Source organism: Dipodomys merriami, unplaced genomic scaffold (genome assembly GCF_024711535.1).
Source record: "Dipodomys merriami isolate MVZ:Mamm:240054 unplaced genomic scaffold, mDipMer1.0.p SCAF_478, whole genome shotgun sequence".
NCBI classification, from domain to species: Eukaryota; Metazoa; Chordata; class Mammalia; order Rodentia; family Heteromyidae; genus Dipodomys; species Dipodomys merriami.
Genome location: NW_027206044.1, coordinates 308,833 through 333,418, shown reverse-complemented (window position 1 = coordinate 333,418; position 24,586 = coordinate 308,833). Strand labels below are relative to the sequence as shown.

At 43.8% G+C, this 24,586-nt stretch overlaps 1 pseudogene; it reads left to right on the top strand.

Moving 5' to 3' along the window:
* Positions 1-462: 462 nt before the first annotated feature.
* LOC138808831 (MTRF1L release factor glutamine methyltransferase-like) overlaps positions 463-24,586 on the top strand; it is a 60,518-nt pseudogene continuing 36,394 nt past the window's right edge.

The window sequence follows — 24,586 nt, the reverse complement described above, 5'->3', positions numbered from 1 at the left end:
GGAGGCTGAGCTCTGATCTTTGTGACTCAGAGTAACCCAGGCAGGAAAGTACGTGTGAATCTTATCTCCCATAAACCACCTCCCTCCCCAAAAACACACACAAAAAGCCAGATGTGCTGTGGCTCAAGTGGTAGAGCCTCAGCCTTGAAAAAAAGAAGCTCAGGGATAACACCCAAGCCCTGAATCCAAGCCCTAGGACTAACACAATCATGAAATAAATGAACATTGTACACCTTTTATCTGACTTCCAAGAAAGATGTATTCAGGTTTCTTGCTGGTACATGTAGCCAAAGGTAAGGGGCTCCCTTTCATGTTTCCCTAACCCTCACCTTCTCTCCTTCATCTGTCCAGGCTTAGGTTGCAGGACAGAATTCAGATCATCCCCCTGGTTGTGACCTTAGGTACCCTGCCCCATCCACCTCCCTTGGGGTCAGGATCCTGGATGCTCTCCCTGCTGGGAGGATGAGGCACCACAGAGATGAGGGTAGGTATTCCCAACACTCACGCACACACACACACAGAAATACCCCTAATCCAACTGAGACTAGCCTTTTCCAAAGACACTTTATCTCCTTGGATTAACTGACCTAGGAGAGGAATTTGATCCCCTGTAATGATTATTTTAACTTGGGCTTGCTAGTTGACAGGAGATAAACAGGAACAAAAAAAAACAAAAAGCCTTTGGTGCCCATCACCTGGGGTTCGGGCTCATGCCTATCATCCTGGCTACTCGGGAGGCTGAGAACTGAGGATCACAGTTTGAAGCCAGCCATAAGCTGGAAAGCCCATGAAACTCTACTCTCCATAGAACCACCTAAAAGCTAGAAGTGGTGCTGTGGCTCAAGTGGTAGAGCACCAGCATTAAGCAACAAAACTCAGAAAGACAGCTCCCAGATCCTCAGTTCAAGCCCACACAAAGAAATGGTCCTGTCTTTTTCCCCACAGATTGCCCAAGCTTCGAGCCCCCTCTCACGGAGTGTGATACAACACCTGCCCCTGGGTGGTGTATCAGGGCCTTCACAAATCCGGTGGTGGAATCCAAGCCTTCCCATTCATGCATTCTCAACCCACACTGGCTGGAAGGCAGAGTCTGACAAGGCTGGCAGCCTGCACAGCGGAGAGCCTCCAGCTTTTCCAAGGTGATCAGAAAGGGCTTCTTGGAGACAGCACTTGAAAAGGGGGTCTTGCTTAACAAGGAGGATCTGAAAGACGCACAGAGAACAAAGGTGCTGCAGATGATGGGCAACATAGCAGAGCGTGTTCATTTCCAGCCAGGGCTGCTGGTGAGAGACTTGGTATAGATGTGCGAAACTGTCCCAAGACAGGCCTGAGGCTTCACAGAAGAACAGCTATCTAGGGCTGGGATTTTGTCTCAGAGGTGGAGGGCTCGCTTAGCACACAGGAAAGCATGGGTTCGATTCCTAGGTCCTGCATGCACAGAAAAATCTGGAAGTGGCATGGTGGCTCAGGTGTAAGAGCACTCCCCTGGAGACAAAGCAAGTTAGGGACAGTGCCAGGCCATGAGGTCAGGCCCCAGGGCTGTCACCATAAAACAGTTCTCCCAGTGACCTTTGTGACAAGTGGATGGCTATGCCCTGAAGCTCTTAGTAGATCCATCTGTGCTTTGTGTCTCCTCTGACAGAGGGGAGCTGGACAGTCCTTCTGCCCTGGGTACCCCTGGGCCCGCTTGTCAGCAACCCTCCTAATGTCTTCCACGAGGACATGGAGCAGCTGGACCCAGAAGTCCTCAGGTATCATTTGGGTGGGGCAGGGGGACATAGGGCAGGCCCAAGAACTCTTTGGGCGTCTGATCTGCCCTGGAAGACCAGGCAATCTGCAGGAGGCAGATGGGAGGATAAAGGGGGTTAGTGATGTGGAGGGGGCCCTTTAATCCCCATGGCTTCACCCAGATTGTAGCATCCCTTTGCTGTCCCTGAGGGAGGTAGAGGTGTGTCTAGGTGGTAGTGTCTAGAGGAGGACTAGGTGGACATTCTGAAGGACTTGACACCTTAAGCTATGAGCCGGTGGCTCATGCCTGTCATCCCACACCTGTCATGCTGGACACTCAGGAGGCTGAGTTCCAGAGGCTCTCATTTCATAGCCCAGGCAGGAAAGTCCCACCAGAACCTCATCTCCAATCTCCAACCGGAAGTGGCACTGTGGCTCAAGTGGTAGAGCACTGGCTTTGAGGAAAATTAGACATCAAGGAGAGTACCCAAGCCCTGAGTTCAAGCCCCTCAACCAAAAAGCAAAAGCAAAAACAAAAAAACAAACAAGAAAGAAAGACACCCCTTCTTTGCTTGCAAGAGATAGTGAAGTACTATGGTTGCTATGGCTGTGAGACTAGGTGCTGGCCTCACTGTACAGACATTTCTAATAACTCTCCAGGTTTACCACAGTGTGAAGCCATAGCAGGGTGGGTGGTGCCTTACCAAGAACTCCAGAGGTCATGGCCTGTGGTAGGCAGGGAGTGGGTGAATGGGAGCAGGTGTCGGATGGTAGTGTCAATTATATGCTCTCCATCCATGGAAGAATGGTTTGCATGCTGGTGACCAAGTCTGAAGTGTAGGGTTACATTTGGTTTGTGTCTTGATGAGTTGGGTTTTCCCTTGGTATAAGAAGGTGGCTACATGAGGAGGCTACAATGCTTGATAAGAAATGTATTCCTTATCTTGCCCATGTAATTGTCATCCCTCTGTACAGGATTTTCACAATAAAAAAAGAAAGAAAGAAAAGAGCTGAAGAAAAAAAAAGTTGGGTGTAGCCTGGCGCTGCCAGTGGCTCATAACTGTCAGCCTAGCTACTCAGGAGGCTGAGATCTGAGGATCACTGTTCAAAGCCAGCTTGGGAAGGAACGTCTGTGAGACTTTACCTCCAATGAACCACCAGAAAATTGGATGTGGTGTTGTGGCACCAGTAGTGGAGCGCACACCTTCATCTGAACAGCTGAGGGCCTGCTGGCAGGCCCAAAGCTCAAACCCCATAACCTACAACCAAATAAAAGGTAGCTGAATTTTCTGCATAACAGTGTGTACAGTAGAAATGCGATGATATGTTGTGAACCATTCCAGACATGTGAGAGGCTCTGAGTTTTGTCTGCAGTTGGTCTGATGATGGTAGAGCCATCTTCTCTGGGGTGGAAAGTTCAGGGTGCTCAGGGACTGCTGAGGCTTTGGGCTACCACTGGGTGTGTCTGTGTGTTCGTGTGTCTTTTGTCTGTGTGTGTGTGTCTGTGAGTTTGGATGTAGAAGACCTGGGCCTTGAACTCAGGGTCTACGTGAAGTTCCTATGCTTCTGTGCTCAAAGCTAGTGCTCTAACACTTGAGCTGCAGCTCCATTTCTTGCTATTTGGTGGTTCATTGGAGATAAGAGCCTCACAGGCATTTCTGTGCTGGCTGGCTTTGACCTCAGCCTCCTGAGTAGCTAGGATGACAGGTGTGAGACACCAGTGCCATATTTGTGTGTGTGTGTGTGTGTGTGTGTGTGTGTGTGTGTGTGTGTGTGTGTTTCCCTCATCTTTCTCTGTCCCGTTCCTGGGTGCCTGTCTGCCTCTTTCTCACCTCGGATGGTGCCCCTCCTCCACATCGACCTTGCCTTTAGCCTCCTAACAGGGTCTACCATGAGTCCTAAATGGCCAGAGACCTGAGTTCAACTTTTCTTTGGGGCCCAAGTCCAGCTGTCCAAATCTTTGGCCTCCTGCAGGGGATTCTGCATCTGCTGGGCTAGCTGCAATAGAGCCTTGCCTGTCTCTGGGTGGGGAACTCAGACATGGGATGTCCTGCCCTTTTCCTCAGCTAGACCTCTGGCTGCATGTCCCTCTCAGCAGGCTGGTAGTGGAGTGAGGGAAGGGGGTTGCCGGTGGCTCTGGCCAACTGCAGCTTGATAGCGGACTGAAGGCTGCCCAAGCAAGGAAGATTCCAGGCTACATTGGAGGTGAGGCCAAGGTGGCTTGGAAATATCTGTTGGTACTTAGGAAATGTCCAAGTACTTTATCGCAGGCAAGTCTATCTTCCAGCCCCATCTGGGCCTCTCCAATCCTTCTAGAGAATTCTGGATGCCCAGATTACAGAGGCACAGACTTTAGATTCCAGGACCAGGGAATTGGGGGAGGAGAGACTGGTATGGCCAATACCTCAATGTTCTGGGGCATTAGCCTTGACCTAGGTATGCCCCCCTTGTGTACATTCACTTCTTAACCCAGAGCTCGCCAGAAACAGGCCACTTGTGGTGGTGCTGTAGAAATGGCAGGAGTGGAAGTGAGATCTAGGATGACCAAAATCTGGATTGATGGCCTAAGGGGGGGGGGGCAAAATGTGTCTTTAAAAAAAAACTCTAGAGCTGGAACTCAGGGCCTAGGCACTGAGCTTCCTTTGCTCAAATCTAACACTCTATCACTTGATCCACCGGTCACATTTCATCTTTTTAGTATTTTAGTGGATATAAGAATCTCACGAACTTTCATGCCTGGGCTAGTTTCAAACTGCCATCTTAAGAGCTCAGCCTCTTGAGTAGCTACGATTGCTGGTATGAGCCCCTGGCACCTGCTAAGGATGTTTGTGTGTGTGTGTGTGTGTGTGTGTGTGTGTGTGTGTGTGTGTGTGTGTGTGTTTACCAGGGCTCGAACTCAGAGCCTAGGTGGTATCCTTTAGCTTGTTTGCACAAGGTTGGTGCTCTACCTCTTGTACTCCAGTAGCTCTGCTTCCCACCGTTTTGGTGATTCATTGCAGATAACAGTCTGCCCAGGCTACCTTTGAATCTTGCTTGATCCTCAAGTGTCAGCCATGATTAGCTAGGATTATAGGCATGAGCCACTGGCATCCAGCTGCAAGGATGTCTCTTCATACTGTCTTCTGTTCGAACAGCTATCTACTTACCTTGGCCTAGATCTCTGATCTCCACATCAGCTCCCAGCAGCCCTTAACTGTGTGGAGAACATAAAGCTCAAAACTCTCAAGCATCCAATTTCTATGTCCTCAGGGGAGGGTACGTTTCCTCTGAAGCCTGGAGGAGTAGGGGGAGGGGGAAGAAGGTTAGGTATAAATGGGTGCTAGGCTGGGAGAGAGGTACACTGTCTTAGCCAAGAAGGAAAATGTGGCCAGATGTTAATAGCTCATGCTCTCACATTCCTAGCTCCTCAGGAGGCTGAGATCTAAGGATTGGCATTCAGAGGCAGCCCACGTCACTTTGTTTTTTCTTTTTTTTTTTTTGTATCAATAGCATCTTTTATTGTGAAAATACTGTACAGAGGGGTTACAATTACATGGGCAAGATAATGAGTACATTTCTTATCACCAGCTCACTTTTCTAAAGTGTGTGAGACTCTCCTCTTCAAATAACCACCTGAAAGCTGGAAGAAAAGTTGTGACTCAAGTGGTAGAATTGCTAGCTTTGAATGAAAAAAGAGCCCGGGTTCTGAGTTCAAGCCCAAGTACTAAGATGTGCCCATGCACACACACACACACACACACACACACACACACACACACACACACACACACACACACACACACACAGACATACACACAAGAAGGTGGTAATGATGAGCTGAGCTAGAACTGGGGGCAGTCCAGAGGCATAGTCATAGTAAACTCTCGACATGTAATTTATTTCTCCCCAACTCCTTCTTGGGCTGAGGGTTCTGGGCCATGGCAATAAGTTCTATGGAACCTGCACTTCCATCCATGCATAGGGTACAGGACCAAGGGAAGAACACGATGGATGCTCGTTTATACTCAATGCATGATTGCAGACCTTCATCTGCCGCTGAACATTGGTGAGGAAAGCAGGCCTCTGAGCCCTGGGACTCCTGGGATACCCACTGCTACAATCAGCAGACGGCCAGCTGTGGATTCCTGAGCCAACAAGCCTTTCATGAGCCCAACTCAACACCCACCTAAGGTGTGCCTGACAAATTTGCCCCCGTGAGTAGGCATTACCTGCTGTGCCATCTTGCAGCTCTTGCCCCTCCTGGCCAAGAAACCTGGTCTGAAATGTTGATTTACTGCTCAGATCCACACTGCACCCATGACAGATGCCATTCTGATGACCTGGCTGATGACCTCAGTGCCCCAAGGCTAGACCGTTGTCTGATACTTTGGCCCGCTCTATAGAAAAAGGCTCCCAAAGAGGCTGCTTTCAAGACTTGTAGGACACCTAGATATTGGGAGACCCTTAGCAGTCCACTGGAAATTACTCTGCCTAGAGCCACAGAGTGAGGTTCATGCAGGCCAGGTGGGGCTTGAACTCTGGGCCTGGGCAGTGTCCCTTCAGCTCTTCAACTGACCAATTGAGCCACAGTACCACTTCCAGTTTTCCTGTGGTTCATTGGAGATCAGAGTCTCCTCTACTTTGCTGCTCAGGATGGCTTTGAACGACGATCCTCAGATCTAAGCCTCCTGATGAGCTAGGAGGATAGGCATGAGCCACCAGCACCCAACTAATTTAGACTTTCACCACAGTGGACTCGGAACTCCTGAAAGCTTTATTTTTTATGTGCCAGTACTGGGGCTTGAACTTAGGTTCTAGGCTCCGGTCTCTTTAACTTTTGCCTCAAGGTTGGCACTCTAGCACTTGATCCACAGCTCCATTTCTGGTAGTACATCGGCAAGAAAAGTCTCACTAACTTTCCTCCCCTGAGCTGACTTTGACCCACAACTTCTGATCTCAGTCTTTTCAGTAGCTAGGATTTATATGGGTTGAGCCACTAGTAGCATTGGGCTAGAAACTTTTCTTTTTTTTTTTGGATCCAGTCGTGGGGCCTGAACTCTGGGCCTGGCCGATGTCCCTCAGCTCTTCAGCTCAAGGCTAGCGCTCTAACACTTGAGCCACAGCGCCACTTCCGGCTTTTTTCTTTTTTGCTTATGTGGTGCTGAGGAATCGAACCCAGGGCCTCATGCATGCAAGGCAAGCGCTCTACCACTGAGCCACCTTCCCAGCCCCCTAGAACCTTTTCTTTTTTTTTTTTTAATTGTATTTTATTTTATTTGAGAACATACTGTACAGAGGGGCTACAATTACATGGGCAGGATAATGCATACATTTCTTACCAAGCATTGCAGCCTCCTCCTTTGTTTACCCTTCACTTCCCTTCCCTGCCTCCCCCCTCCCCCCACCCAATTTTACCCCCCTCCCCCCACCCAATTATACCCCCCTCCCCCCCCACACCGACATTGTAAAGCTGGTTTTGACATGACATTTTGTACTTCTCATTGTTGCAACAGGTCCACCTGAATCCTTAAACGACTTGTTTGTCCCCATCTCCTCCACATGTTATACTGACATCAAATATAGTGAAAGCGGGGGTTACACTGTGGGGGAGGGACATACAAAGCAACAAAGAAATAATCTTATAAATGCGTTAGAAACACATGCATGAAAGAAACGAAAACATTAAAATAGAACCTTTTCTTAAGCAAGTGTTCTTCCGTGCATTTGCCCTGACTCCTCCATGGAAAGGAGGCCTGAGGGTCAGGAGCTGTGAAAAAAAGGCTACCAGCCACAGGAAATGGCTGGGGTCCATCTTGAAAAGCCAAGCTAATCTTCCCCCTGGGCCCCATTCTGGGACTTCCACCCTCTGCCCTCCCTGTGGATCAAATACAAGCCTTGACCCAGCCTTGAATGTATTACCGGACTTGTGTGAAGCCTCAGAACCTTCATTCCACCCACACCACCTATTCTACACCACAACTCAAGAAACTTTGTGCAGTTTGTACCTTCTGCCTGAGGCTCTCTATCTTGTTCCACATCTTAGAACTCCACTGGAATTTTGGCACTGGTTATACCACCTCCAGGAGCAAGTTTTTCATTCCCTTCTCCCTCTTTTTTTTAAATATTGAGTTGCTAGAGATGGAACTTGTGCAGGCTGACTGGCAAATGCTCTAGCTTGGTTTGTGTGTGTGTGTGTGTGTGTGTGTGTGTTCATGCCAGTCCTAGGGTTTGAATTCATGACCTGGATGCTATCCCTGAGGTTTTGTGCTCAAGGTTAGCACTCTATTACTTGAACCACAGCTCTACTTCTGACTTTTGGGGTGTTTAATAGGAGAAAAGTGTCTCATATAGACTTTCCTGCTTGCTATTGTGATCCTCAGATCTCAGCCTCCTGAGTAGCTAAGATTACAGGTGTGAGCCACCAGCAACTGTCCTCTACCCTATCTCTTACCTCTAACCTTGGCCCTCCTATGAGTACCAGAAGAATATGTCTCACCAGGCTCACTTTTTTGCCAGTCTTGGGTCTTGAACTCAGAGTCTGGGCATGTTCCTGAGTTTCTTTTGGTCAAGGCTAGCACTCTTATCACTTAAGCCACAGTGCCACTTTTGGCTTTTTCTGTTTCTGTGATCCTGCGGAATCAAACCCAAGCCTTTCTGTGTGCTAGGTAAGTACTCTACCACTAAGCCACATTCGCAGCTCAAGGCTCACTTCTGACAGGAACTATGAGGGTGGGCTTTATTGGCTTATCCCTTTTGGTGCAGAAATCGCTTGCTACTTCATATCTTTGCCAAGATTTGGGAACAACCTGTGACTCGGCAATGAGAATGGTGAATGAGGAATAGCCACCAGGCCCCAGAGGAGTAGGCTCACATTTAACAGAGGGATAGAGAATATGGAGCCAGAACCTTTGACAACTCCTACAGCCTAGGACCTGTGGTCTCCCTGGAGGCAGTGGCTGGCTGCTCGGTGTCCCGATGGGACATCTCAACCAGAACATAAGGCACTTGTTGCACAGCCCAGGCAAAGCTGGCGGGGCTTCAGTTATTAAATGGCAGAGAAGGATGCTTTGTTCAAGCTGCTGGCTCAGACTTAGGACTCTCTGAGGACTTGCCCAGGTTGAGGGAAGGACATGAGCATGGGCAACCTGCTGAATGCCCATCATCCATACATCATCCATCCATACACAGAGACATGGAGTTATTGCCTCCTTTTTTGGGGGTGGGGGTTTAGGCAGGTCCAGGTTTGTACTTTGAGCCTAGGCCCTGTCCCTGAGCTCCTTTTGCTCAAGGATAGCACTCTGCCCTTGAACCACAGCCCCACTCATATTTTTTTTCCCCTGTGATCTGTTTGAAAAAGAAGAGTGTTGTGGACTTTCCTGCCCCGGATGAATTCAAATTGGCATTCTCTACATCTCAGCCTCAGGATTAGTTAGGTTTATAGGCAGGAGCCACTGACACCTGGCTTTCTTTTCTTCTTGTTGTTCTCTTTTTTAATCATGACAATCTGAAATCTTCATGGTGTCATTCCAATGTTTTGCATTCAAAGTAACCTAGCCAGGCCTGGAATTCGAATGCTATGTCTATCACCCACAAATGGAGGGAGATCCTGATGAATGCTAATTGAATGTTATAAAAGTAATAATTAAATTTGCAGTTAATTCATGATTCTATTTTAGAATGCCACACAAAAATTATTGGATTTAAATCTTCATTCTAGCACCAAGGTATGATTAAGGATATTGACTAATTTTTAATTCTGTTGTAAGTATTCAACCATGATACCTCATTAAATGGAGTCATAATTTAGTAACTAATAATTGGTTCTAACATATATATAATTTAATAACATCTTCACATTCCCTCTTTGTAAGTGTTTGTATATATATATATATATATATATATATATATATACACATATAGGTGCAGGTATATATATATATATATATATATATATATATATATATATATAATATCAATCTACACATTTTTGAGCACATTTTGATCACAGTTCATCAGAATTTCCTGGATGCTCAGTTTGCCGGAGGCTGTTGTGCTAAGACTGTACCCCATTTATGGATTGGGCAATGTAGGATGAGTTGAAATTCCAGCTGGCCAAAAATTTATTTGTGGAGTAAGAAGCCAATTTGACACATTTTTTTTCTTCTCTGTGAAAGTCCTGGGTCTCAATAGGATGTATAATCCATATGCAAATATATCCTATGGGATATGATATAATAAAGGAAATGTTATATGTGTAACAATACTAAATAAGGGTAATAAATGTCATGTGCAGTAGAACCTATGTATGTAAATAGATCTCATATATATGAATATTATCTTTTCCTGTGCTGGGGCTTCAATTCATGCCCTGGGAACTGGTCTGAATTTCTTTTTTCTTTCCTTTTCTTTTTTTTGCCAGTCATGGTGTCTGAAATCTGGGCGTGGGCACTGTCCCTCAGCTCTTCAGTTCAAGGTGAGCGAGCACTCTACCACTTGAGCTACAGTGCCACTTCTAGCTTTTTCTGCTTATGTGGTGCTAAGTTATTGAACCAGTGGCCTCATGCATGCAAGGCAAGCACTCTACCACTGAGCCACCTTCCCAGCCCCATGAATTTCTTGTCTTTAATGATGGTGAGTTTTCCTCTTCACACATAGTGTCACAGAGTTACCCAGACCCTGAGTTCAAATCCCAGGCCTGCTAGAAAAATGATGCAATTTCCTAGCCAGTGTCTTATTGTTATTACTTTTTTTATGGCCTAGCACAGGGCTTGAACTCAGGTCTTTGCATCTCTGCCACAGCTGCTCACTGGATCCTACGACCCTACTTCAAATTTTGGAGCTGACAGAAAAAAAAAAAAAAACAATAAAAAGGACAAGGATGAAACTGAGAAGTTCAAGAAGGTTGTTTTATTTTTTTTTCCTTTGTATTGTGACCATCTGGGTCTAAATGACAAGCCCCAGAATGTGTACGTGACATTGCATTGCTAATGTTTGGTGGGCTATTAGGGAAGCCAAAGCTGAAACAAGCAACTTAGACCTGGAGGTCCAGTCTTGGAACTGCCACTAATGAATGGTGGGAAGTTCTAAGAAATTCATTCTGATATACATCCGTACAAATAGAATGTTATAAAAGTAACATTTAAATTAGTAGTTGGTATATGATTATATTCTAAAACTATACACAACAATTACTCTACATTGACTAATTTTCTTTTTTTATGGGTCCGGTCATAGGGCCTGACCTCTGGGCCTGGGTACTGTCCCTCAGCTCTTCAGCTCAAGGCTAGCACTCTACCACTTGGGCCACAACACCACTTCTGGCTTTTTTCTTTTTACTTATGTGGTGCTGAGGAATCGAACCCAGGACCTCAGGCCTACAAGGCAAGCGTTCTACCACTGAGCCATCTATCTCTATCTACCAATCTACAAATTTATCTGTTTATACAATTGTCACTCCTGGGGGTCAGTGTTAGAGTGCTCACTGAGTATGTACAAAGTCCTAGGTTCCATTCCTCACTACCACTTGCACAGAAAAATCCAGAAGTCATGCTGTTGCTCAAACAGTCGAGTACTAGCTTTGAGCTTAAAAGATTAGGGACTGTTTCTAGACACTTACTCAAGATGCAGGTCTGGCACCAAAACAAAACAATAGAATGTTCTGACTGCAAAGATATAAGAATAGGACTGCAAATACATCATTGTAGAGCAAGCTAGGAGTCTGGTGATGTGAGCTGCCATGTAACCTGACTTAGCCAAAGGTAAACTGCTGCAACCCAGGTACACAGAACCAGATGCTTCTTTTTTTTTTTTTAATATCTTTCTTTTTTTTTAATATTATTTTATTTTATTTGAGAACATACTGTACAGAGGGGCTACAATTACATGGGCAGGATAATGCATACATTTCTTACCAAGCATTGCAGCCTCCTCCTTTGTTTACCCTTCACCTCCCTTCCCAGCCTCCCCCCTCCCCCCACCTAATTATACCCCCCTCCCCCCCCCACCGACATTGTAAAGCTGGTTTTGACATGACATTTTGTACTTCTCATTGTTGCAACAGGTCCACCTGAATCCTTAAACGACTTTTTTGCCCCCATCTCCTCCACATTTTATACTGACATCAAATATAGTGAAAGCGGGGGTTACACTGTGGGGGAGGGACATACAAAGCAACAAAGAAATAATCTTATAAATGCGTTAGAAACATATGCATGAAAGAAACGAAAACATTAAAATACATATTTAAGGGTTCATTTTCCTAACATCACATTATCTGACCTTTTCCGCTTGACTCATACCTATACTAGATATTGCAAATAAGGGAAACCATGGGACCTATGCTTCTTTGGGCCTGGCTTACTTCACTTAATATAATTTTTTCCAAGCCTTTCCATTTCCTAACAAATGGGGAAATGTCATTCTTTCTGATGGAGGCATAGAATTCCATTGTGTATATATACCACATTTTCTTGATCCATTCATCTACTGAAGGGCATCTGGGTTGGTTCCATATCTTAGCTATGGTAAATAATGCTGCAATAAACATAGTTGTGCTGGTAGCTTTAGTGTGGTCTTGTTCGTAAACATTTGGGTAAATGCCCAAAAGTGGGATTGCTGGATCATAGGGGAGATCTATGTGAAGTCTTTTGAGGAACCTCCATACTGCTTTCCAAAGTGGTTGAACAAGTTTACATTCCCACCAACAATGAAGTAAGGTTCCTTTCTGTCCACATCCCCTCCAGCATCTGTTGTTGTTAGAGTTCTTGATTTTTGCTGTTCTAACTGGAGTGAGGTGATATCTCAATGTTGTTTTGATTTGCATTTCTTTTATGGCTAGGGATGTTGAACATTTCTTCATGTGTCTATTGGCCATCCTTCTTTCTTCTTCAGAGAAGCTTCTCTTTAAGTCTTTCGCCCACTTATTTATTGGGCAGTTGTTTCTTTGAGGATTTGTTGTTGGGTGGTTTAATTTTTTGAGTTCCAAGTATATTTTAGATATGAGACCCTTGTCCGTTGTATGGCTAGTAAAGATCCTCTCCCAATCGGTGGGCTTTCTATTGATCTTGCTAGCTATGTCATTTGCCCTGCAGAAGCTCTGCAACCGTATGCAATCCCATTTGTCCAACCTTTCTTTGATTTGTTGTGCTTCCGGGTCTCTATTCAGAAAATTTCGGCCTGAGCCAAGGAGACCTAATGTTTCTCCTATTCCATCCTGTAATGTTTTCAGAGTGTCTGCTTTGAGTTCAAGGTCTTTGATCCATTTGGAGTTGATTCTGGTGCAGGGTGATATATAAGGATCTAGCTTTAGTTTTCTACATGTAGTTAACCAATTTTGCCAGCACCATTTACTGAAGAGGCTGTCTTTCTTCCATTCTATTGTTTTAGCTTCCTTATCGAAGATTAGATGGCTATAGGTCTGTAGGTTCATTTCTGGGTTTTCAATTCTATTCCATTGGTCCTAAGGTCTGTTCTTATGCCAATACCAAGCTGTTTTGATTACTATGGCTTTATAGTAGAGTTTGAAATTTGGTATTGATATTCCTCCAGCAGTGTTCTTTCTGTTGAGGCGCGTTTTTGCTATTCGGGGTCTTTTATTAGAACCAGATGCTTCTGCCTCGCTCAGCCCTGTCATCCAAGATACTGGAGGGCTGAGATCAGACACTGGTGGTTTTAAAATCCAGTCCTGACAGGAAGTCTGCAAAACTCTGAGCTGTGGCTCAAAGTGGTAGATCTCTAGCCTTGAGCAAATGATCTTAGGACTGTGCCCCCAAACTTTCAGTGTAATCCCCGTGGCTGACTCACCACTCCCCTACAAAAAACCCACCCCTCTAAATCATTTGATGTGAACTTTGTGTAGTTTGGTAACATTGATGAAAGCACCCTAATTCTAATGACAGTGTGTGGGATACAGCTCTGTCATGAGTCTTATATGAGGAATGGTGTACTGAGTACATTCTTTCATCTGGTCCTTGTAAGAGCTCCAAAGATTATTGTACTGATGAGAACCTTGAGGCTCAGATATGTCCCCATGTCAGGGCCAAAATGATGTATGTACTGAACTCTAGTGAGTTTTCTCCTGCAGACAATTGTTTTGGTTTATTTTTCTCGCTCATGAACCTTAAACTCAGGGCCTAGCTACTGACCCTTCCCTGTTGGGCTCATGGTTAGCACCCTACCAAGGGGACCCAAGGAAACCCTTACAAAAGTGTTACAGTCTAGGCATCTGTGGCTGATATCTGTCATCCTGCCTACTTTGACACATTTTTTTTCCTTCTCTGTAAAAATCCTGGGTCTCAGTATGAAGTATAATCCATATTCAAATATATGCATGTGATAAGGTGTAATGAATGAAATAAATGTTATGTATGTAGTAATACTAAATAAAATAAATAATGAATAAATAAGGGTAATGAATGTCAAATGGAGTAAGCCCATGTATGTAAAAAGATCACATATATGAATATTAATTTTTCCAGTGTTGGTGCTTAAATTCAGGCCTGGAAACTGGTCTGAAATTCTTGTCTTCAACAACAGTGAACTTCCCTTCCCCCACAGTGTCACAGAGTTTCCCAGACCCTGAGTTCAAATCCAGGCCTGCCAGAAAAATGGAGTAAATTCTAAGCCATGGCCTTAATTTATTTTTTTCAGGGCCGGGGCTTGAACTCATCTTGTGGCAATTCTGCCTCAGGTTCGATCACCCTAGGCTGGGGTGCAGCCAATGAACCCACAGCCCATTCTGAGATCCTAGGACCCAAGTTCAAATCTCGGGACTGATAAAAAAAAAAAAAAGGAGTGGGGCAGGGAAGTTGGCTCAGTAGTAGATTCCTTGCTTTGCATGCATAAGGCCCTGGGCTTGATTCCTCAGCACCACATATGCAGAAAAAAGCTGGAATTGGTGCTATGGCTCAAGTGGTAGAACACTAATCTTGAGATGAATAGTTGAGGAACAGTGTCCAGACCCAGATTTCTGGCGCCACAAACAACAAAAAAGAAAAAAAGAAAAAGGGGGGGTGAGAATAAGCCTAAAATTGGGAAGTTCCAGAAGGCGGTTTTACTTTGTTTTTTTCCTTTGTATTGTGACCATACTGGGTCTAAATGAAAGGGCCCAGAAAGAGTATGTGACCTTATACTGCTGAAGTTTGGTGGGCTATCAGGCAAGCCATAGCCAAAACCAGCAACCTAGGCCCAGTGTTCAAAATCTGGGACCGCCACCTACGAATGGCGGGAGATCCTAAGAAACGTATTCTGACATACATCCATATGAATGGAATGTTGTAAAAGTAACAATTACATTAGTAATTAGTGTATGATTATATTTTAAACTTAAAAACAATAATCATAGTACATTGACTAATTTTCAATTAATATTTTATTATATTTTCAACAATGAGAAATGAAGGAATAATTTAATTATGTATAATTGATAGTAATATAGGATATGTAATTTAATAATATACAGATATTTTTCTTATTTTATACATATATATATATATATATATATATATATATATTTCTACACTTGTCACTCCTGGTTCTCAGTGGTATAGTGCTTGCCTAGTAGGTATGAAACCCTGGGTTTGTCTCCACACTATCACATGCACAGAAAAGCCGGAAGTGGTGCTGTCACTCAAGCACCAAAGAAAAGTTAGAAGGTTCTAACTGCAAGTATACAAGGCAAGGGCATTAAATACTTCATGACAGAGCAAGCTGGGAATCTGAAGATAACAGCTGCCATCTATCCTGACAGCCAGAGGTTAACAGCTGCAAACCAATTCCATCGAACCAGATGCTGCTTACTCACCCTAGCTGCTCAGGTGGTGGGTTGAAAACTCAGTCCTGGCAAGAAGTCTGTGAGACTCTGAGCTGAGGCACAAAGTGGTAGAGCTCTACCCTTGAGGAAAAGATCTTAGGACAGTACCCACAACCCTATGAGTGCAAACCCTGAGTCTGATGACCCTTTCTCTCCCCCCAACCCCGACTAACCACCTGTCTAAACCGTTAGATGTGAACTTGTGTGGTTCGTGACATGTTTCTGAAGGAATGGAAATACTGATGAAAACATCCTAATTCTAATGACAGCTTGAGGGATATGAAGAGTCCTTCATATATATGAAGAGTCCTTCCTGGGGTGCTGGGTGCTGAGTCCTTCACGGGGTGTATTCTTTCATCTGATCCTGGTTAGAGCTCCACAAGTAAGATGATTGTGCAGGTGAGAAACTTGAGGCACAGATATTTCCCAAGGCAAGGCCAAATTTATGTATGTACTGAACTCTATTGAGGTGTCTCTGCAGACAATTGTTTTGGTTTATTTTTCTCCATCATGAACCTTGAACTCAGAGCCTAGACACAGATTTTCCTCTTATGCTCATGGCTAACACTCTACCGTGCCGAGCCAAGGAACCCCTTGCAGCAAAGTGTCACAGCTTAGGTGTCTTTAGCTGAGGTCTATCATCCTGCCTGCTCAGGAAGCTGAGGATCTGGGTTCTATCCCACACACAAAAGGTCCCATGACATTATCATCTCCTATTCACCACTTAGAAACTTGAAGTAGAAGCTGGGTGTCCGTGACTCATGCTTATCATCCTAGCTACTTACTCAGCAGGCTGAGAGCACAGGATCATGGTCCAAAGCCAGCCTGAGCAGGAGATTCCTAGAGATGGTTATCTACAGTGAACCAACAGAAAACCTGAATGGGTTCTGTAGCTCAAGTGGTAGAGCTCTCCACTTAAGCTGAAGAGCTGAGTGACAGCACCCAGGCCCAGACTTCAACTCCTCCAACTTACAAGAAAAGAAAGAAAGAAACCTGAAGTGCAGTGCTGGGAATGGGTCTTAGCGGTAGAGTGCTTTGCATGTTTGAAACCCTGGCTTTGAATCCTCAGTGGCACATCACTAGAAAAAGCCTGTAGTGGCTCTGTGGCTTAAGTGGTAGAGTGCTATCCTTGTACAGGAGAAACTCAGGTACCGTGCGCAGTTCCTGAATTTAAGCTCCAGGACTGTTATATGCACACAAATTACCCCCCCCCCACACACACACACAGATACCAGAAGTGAAACTGTGACATCAAAGGGTAAAGCACTGGGAAGTAGGCACTGAGAGGAGACTTGAGCTGGTACAGCTTCTTTCCAGGATTTGCCTTTGTTTTAGAGATTTTAGAAAAAAAAAAAAACTTTAAACAAGGATAACTAGACCTTGGCTCCAAGCAGCCCTGCTCCTGGAATGGAAAGAATGCCTCTAGAATGGAAAGAATGCCTCTAGTTTCCCCTCCCCTTAACAACCTAACTTACCTTGATTGTTGAGTTAAAGACTGACACATAAAACAGATAGAATGTAATCTGGCTGCAACTACCGGACACCATCTGCTTATGGTGGTAAACCCTACCTTTCACACATGCTTACAGTAAACTCTGCCTATTAGCCACCTGTGTGTGGTCTGGTATGACCATGCAATCCTTTTGTATGGTATGATTTCATTGGTCACCTGTGCATGTCCTGGCTCGATCTCATGGATTTTGCCTTTAAAAACCAAAGAATGGGGGATGCTCAGGGTGGCAGTATCAGCTCCTTAGCCTGTGCTGTGGCCCTGGCTGGTCAGTGTAGAAACCTTCTCAATAAAGTTGCTTCTTTGTTACCAACTTTGCTGAGGTGGGCTCTGTCACTCCAGACGACTAGGTGGGTTTGCCTGCCTGAGTAGGGGTCTTCCTATCACACATTGTGCTTCTGTTCTGAGCTCATGGTCAGTACTCAGGCACTGTGTTCAAACCTAGCCACCCAAGGCCCAACTAGGAGAGGTCAAATGTTTCAAAACCTGATGAGCTCCACCAGACCTACATAACAGGGAACATTGTGATTTTGCAAATGTGCTTAGATGTAGCAAGCTTCCAAAAACCTAGGGAGGCAATGTTGCCAATAATGAATCATTGCATTAGGTTCAGCTCCCTGGTTGTTGTCTGCCAGAAGGAATCTTGAACTAATTGTAGCAGTTTGTTTCAACACTAGAACATATTCTAACAAAGACAGGATAAGTGCAGGGAACTTGGCCTGCCCCGGGAGGTGGCACAAATGAAGGCTTCCTGTCAAAACAGAGCACTGGGGAGAGAGATATCTTGGGGTACAAAGAGGCCCTTTTCTCCTAGTCTTCAGGGCCTGCCCACAATCATCATCACTAGTTGGCCCAGATATAGTTGTTTGTTAGAGAGCTGTAGGGAGTGAGGCCTTTTGTCTGCCTGTTCCAACAAAGAGACAGACGTCCTCCAGCAACCTGGGCTGTGGAGAAACCCTCAGGCTATTCTGGGAACAGGGAGGGGGGCACTGGAACATGCACTGTCTTGAAAGCACCCTCTGTGCTATGAAATCATTCTATTCAAAGCAAATTTCCTAACTGGGTGCCTTTCTTCATAGTGACTCTGCATGTTCACTAATAGAAATACATTCACACATCCATAGACACATGGAGTTACTGGCTATATATATATTTTTTTTTTGGTGCAGGCCCTGAGGCTTGAACTGTGAGCTTAGGCATTGTCCCTGAGCTAATTTTTCAAAAGGAAGCAATTTATTGTGCCTTAAACCATGATACATCATTAAATGAAGGCATAATTTAATACTTAATAATGATTAGTAATATATTACCTGTAATTTAATGATATATAGACTTCTCACATTCTATAAATATATTTATATATTTAAATATACAATGGAATATACATATACATCTCTCTCACTCTCTATGCATATATATGTATTTGCAGTAATTTATGCATCTATCTATTTATATATTGGCCACTCCTGGAGGTTAAACTTAGGTCCTGGGAACTCCCTGGCAGTGAATTTGTTTGATGCTGCTGTGCTTACATTGATCCCTTGATGAATTGGCTTTCGAGGCCCTGAGTTCAAATCCTAGCAGCTCCAAAGACAATAGATGGAGTAAGAAGCCAATGTTGACTTGTTCTGCTGTCTGTGAAAATATTGTTTTCTAGGTACAATATGTAATACCTACACAAATACATATATGATGTACATTATAAATGTATATAAATATTATTTTGCCAGTCCTGGGGCTAGAATTCATGCCCTGGGAAATGCTCTTGACTTTCTTTTATTCAAGGAGGGTGAACTTCCACTTCACCCACAGCAAAATAGAGTTACCCAGGCCCTGATTTCAAATCCCAGGTATGGCAGATAAAATGTCCCAAATTCCAAGCCAGGACCTTAACTTTGGGGGGGGGGCAGGCACGGGTCTTGAACTCAGTTCGTCACATCTCTGCCTCAGCCTTGATTACCCTAGGCTGGGGTGCAGCTTTTACACCCACAGATGATCCAAGGATCCTAGGACCCAATTTCAACTCCCAGCACTGGCCAGCAAACAAACAAATCAAAATGGAAGAAGAAAAACCAGAAAGTTTTACACAACAGTTTTTACTTTGTTTCTTTTGCACAGTGACCATCCTGGGTCTCACTGACTTGGCTTGAAAATTGTACATGACTTTGCATGGCTGAGGCTGGTGGGCGGTCAGTGTAGCGGGAGGTTAACCCAGACACCGGCGAACTGAGTTCAAGCCTGGGACTCCCACATACACATGGTTGAAGATCCTAGGAAACTGGTTCCTATCTCTAGGAACACTAATAGAATGTTTGAAATGTGCTAATTGAATTACTATTTAACTAGTCTTTCTAATATAAGATTGTATACATTAAATATAGGTCATTGATTAATTTAATTAATGCTTTATTAAGTCTTCTACCGAGATTAATTAATGGAGGAATAATTTTAGACCAAATAATTAGTAGCAATAGAATATATAAAATTAAGATATAGACATCACTCTTCATATAGAGTTATACACTAGAATCTACATAAATGTCTATCTGTCTCTCTCTGTATATGTTTATAGATGCATATACATATGTAAATACACACATACTTCATTTTACACATCTATGTGTTCATATATTGGCCACTCCTAGGACCAAATTTGACCGAAAACTCCATTTGCATCAGACTGGTGTGCTAACATTGACCCACGTCCCATTCATGAAGTGGGCTTTCTATGCCCTGAGTTCAAATCACAGAACTGCCAAAAACTTAAGTAATCCTGGTGGAAGAAGCCAAATGTCCCATTTGTCTTCCTTATCGGTGAAAGTCCTGGGTCTCAGGAATGAGGTATAGTACATTGGCAAATCTATGGTCTATGTAATAAGATGTAAAAAAGGTTATGTGTGTAATCATACTCACTAAAATACATAAGAAATAAATAAAACACAAAATAAAATGAATAACCACACTAACTGCAATATGCAGTAAACATGTGTATGTAAATATGAATCCTGTATTTAAAATGCATATGAATATTATTTTTGCAAGAGCTAGGACTTGAATTCAGGCCCTGCGAAAAAGCCTGACTTTCTTGTCTACCAGCATAGTGAGCTTCCCCTTCTGCCACAGTGCTTTAGATGTACCTAGGCCCTGAGTTCAAATCCCAGGACTGGCAGAAAAAATGGCATGAATTCCAAGCCAAGCAGCCTCATAATTTTTAAAATATTTTAATGTGTTTACTTTTTTTTATTTTCATTTTCTCAAGCACAGAGCTTGAACTCAGGGCATGGCAACTGTGCCTCAGCTTTGATCATTCCAGGCTGGGGTGCAGCCAAAGGACCCACAGCCAAACCTGAGTTCCCGGGGCCCAAATGCTGACAGGAATAATAAATACATAAAACAACACAGAAACAAAGAAGAAAAACCTGCAACTTGCAGATGGCTGCCGGTTTTTCCATTTGTTTTCTTTGCAAGGTTACCTTCCTGGGTCTGAATGACATGGCTGAAAAGTGTTGGAAACCTGGCATTGCTGAAGGCTGGAGGGCTACCAGGGAAGCCATAGGCCAACACGGCAACATAGGCCCTGGGTTCAAACTTGGTCCTGACCTCTACAACAGCGGGAGATCCTAATAGTCTCATTCCTATTCATAGGAATACCGATGGAAGGTTATGAATGTCAAGGTGTAATTAGTTGTTCCTGAATGATGCTACCATAAAATTAGAGTGATTTTATGAGGCCGATGGATTTTCATGAATATTTTTGAAACATTAAAAGAATACTATTAATTACATGGACTCAATAGTTTTGGGACAGTGGTTGATTTAATTAACAATTCATTAAGGATGAAAACAATAATATAAATTACATGGAGGCATTAAAATACCCAAATATTGGTAGGAATTTAGCCTAGTTAGCTGAATAATGTATAGACATCTCTGGAACTCTTTACGGATCTATATTTTTTTGTGTACTACCATCTGTATGTCAATCTGTTCTTATTTTGTCAACCCCTGGGGCTCGATCTCAGGTGTTGGAAACTGCTTGTCAACTCCATATGCCCCAGGCTGGCATACTGACACTCGCCAATTTATGAATTGGGCCTTGTAGGTTGTGAGTTCAGATGCCAGCACTTACAAAAATTGTTTCATAGAGTAAGAAACTCTTGGTGACACAGGTTTTCCTTCGCTGTGAATGTCCTGGATGTCAGGTGTGAAGTGTCATACATAGGCAAATCTATCCTATGTAATAAATGAAATAAATAGTCCATGTGTAAGAACAGTCAATAAAATAAATGGTAAATAAGTGAATTAAAAAATAAATAGCTACACTAAGCACAATATAGAGTCAATATTTGGGGCTCGATCTCAGGGCCTGGGAACAACCTGGCAGCTGAATTGGCTAGAGGCTGCTGTGCTGGGAGCCACAAATAAATGAATTGAGCTTTCTAGGCCCTGAGTTTAGATAACAACACTGACAATAATGTAATCATAGAGTGGGAAGCCGAAAGTAATACATGATTTTCTTTTCTTTGAAAATGCTCAGTGTCAGGTAGGATGTATAATTTGGATGCAAATCAATAAGCTATGTAAGTAGAATGTCACAAAGGTAAAAAAAGTCATAGGTGGTAAGATTTGTCACTACAACAAATGATAAACAGATTGAATTAGTAATGAATCATTCTAGGATAAAATTAGATGCGGTAATTATAGGATGTGGATTAAGTTTAATTAATATTTTATTAAGTATTAACAGAATAAAAATTGCATGGAGACATAAATACCTAATAATTGGTAGTAGTACATGATGCATAATTTAATAACATATAGACACCTGTCTCATTCTCTAAAATATTTAATTATATGTATGGATGTATGTACATATATGATAAAAATAACAGGATATTGAGTATTAATTAATGCTTTATTAATTGTTAGCTGGGACACATCAATAAATGGAGATATAATTTAATACCTAATAATTGATAACAATATTATCTATAATGTAATAATATAGACATCTCTCTTTTGTCTATATAATATTTATATACAACAATCTATCTATTTATACCTCCTTTACGCCTGGGGCTCAGTGATTGAGTGCTCCCCTAGTAAACATGAAGCCCTTGGTTTGATTCCTCAGTGTCACTTAAGCAGAAAACCTGGAAGTTCTGCTGTCTTTCAATCAATTGAGTGCTAGCCTTGAGCACAAATGCTTAGGGAGAGTGTCTAAGCCCTTACTCAAGCCCCACCACTGCCACCAAAAAATGGTAGAATGTTCTAACTGCAATTATAGAAGGACAGGACTTCAAATACCACATCACGGACAAGCCAGGAGTCTGGCACTGACAGTTGGACCTAACCTGACTCAAGCAGATGTAAACAGCTGCAACTGAGCTCCACAGAAGCAGATGCTGCTGGCTTACCCCCATCATCCTGGCTGCTTGGGAGCTTTAAAACAAAGCTCTGGTAGGAAGTATATGAGATTCTTGGAGATGTGGCTCTAAGTAGCAGAGCCTTAGCCTTGAGCAAATGTTATTAGAACAGTATCCCCATGCGTTGAGTTCAAGCCCTATGGGTATCCTGCCCCCCCCCAAAAAAAACACCCCACTAAACCATTAGATGTGAACTTGTGTGATTTGTGAAATATTCCTCAAAGAATGCTGATACTGATGACAGCATCCTTATTCTAATGACAGCTTGTGGAATAGAGCTAAGTGCTGAATCCTTCATAGGGTGCTCTGTGCTGAGTGTGGCACAGGGTTCTGTGTGCTGAGTTCTTCACAGGGTGCAGTGTGCTGAGTCCTGCATTGCGTGCTTGGTGCTAAGTCTTCACAGGATGTTGTGTGCTGAGTCCTTCAAAGAGTGCCATCTGCTGTGTCCTTCACAGAGTGCATTCTTTCATATGGTCCTTTTAAAGCTACACAACTGAGATGATTATGCAGACAAGAATATGGAGATACAGGTATGTCTCCATGGCAGAGACAAAATTATGTATTACTGAAGAGTGGGTGAGTTGTCTACTGCAGACAATTGTTTTGTTTTGTTTTTTCTCAGTGATGAACCTTGCACTCGTGGCATTGGTACTGACCCTTACCTCTTGGGCACATGGCTATTACTCCACCATGTGCAGCCAAGTACCCCCTTGCAGTACAGTGTCACAGCATAGGGATGTATAGCTGAGGTCTGTCAGCCTGCCTTCTCAGGAAGCTGAGATCTGAGGATCTGGCTTCCAAACTATTCCAGACACAAAAGGTCCCATGAGAATACTATCTCCAATTCACCACTAAGAAACCTGAAGTGGAAGCTGGATGCTTGTCACTCATGCTTGTCATTCTAGTGCCTCAGGAGGATGAGATCTGAGGATCATGGTTCAAAGCTAGCCTGGGCAGGAAAGTCCTCAAGACATTTAGCTCCAATAAACCATGAGAAAACCTGAAATGGTACTTTGGCTTAAGTGGTAGAGCACAAGACTTGAGGGACAGCACCCAGGCTCAGACTTCAACTCCTACAAGCAACAACAACAGAAAAGAAACAAAATAACAAACCTGAAGTAGAGGGCTGGGAATGTGCCTTAGTGGTACAGTGCTTTTCATCTATGAAACTCTGGACTTGATTTCTCAGGAACACATCACTAGAAAAAAAAAGCCTGATGTGGTTCTGTTGCTCAAGTGAGAGAGGGCTATTCTTGTACAAGAGAAATTAGGTACAGTGCTCAGTTTCTGACTTCAAGCTCCAGGACTGGTGTATGTGTGCACGCGCGCATGCACACACACACACACACACACACACACACACACACACACACACACACAGACTAGAAGTAAAAGCTGTGACACAAAATGGTAAAGCACTGGGCTCCTGCACTGAGCTCGTTGTCAGCACCCAGGTCCTGTGTTCATCCCCAAAACCTTGCCACCCAGAGCTCACCTTGGAGAGGTCAAAGGTTTCAAAGCTTAATGTGCTTCAACAGTCCTAGATGACAAGAAGCATGGTGAGATCAGACATGTGCTTGGATTTCCAAAGCTTCCGGAAACATAGCAGAGGCATCATAGGCCCATCATCATCCTCATTGAAACATTTCTTGAGGTTAAGTGCCCTAGTTGTCTGCCAGAAGGACTCCTGAATTATATTGAGCACTGTATCTGAACAGCAGAATATAGTTTCACAAAGGCAGGATAAGTGCTGGGAACTTGGCCTGCCAAAGGAGGTGGCATCAATGAAGGCTGCCAGTCAACAGGGAGCACTGGGGAGAGAGATAGCTTGGGGTATAAAGAGGCATTTTTATACTGACCTTCAGAGCCCATCCACACTCAACCCTCACTAATTGGCCCAGATGCAGTTGTTTGTTACACAGCTGTACAGGACTGAGGCCTTTTGTCTGCCTGTCCAGACAATGAGAGAGACTTCTTCCAACAGGCCTGGGAGGCAGAGAAACCCTCAGGCTGCACTGGGAACTGTGAGGGGAGCCCAGGAACATGCACTGTCATGAAAGCAGTCTCTGTGTTATGAAATCATTGTATTCAAAACAAAATTTCTAGCTTTATGCCTTTTATCATAGCTACTCT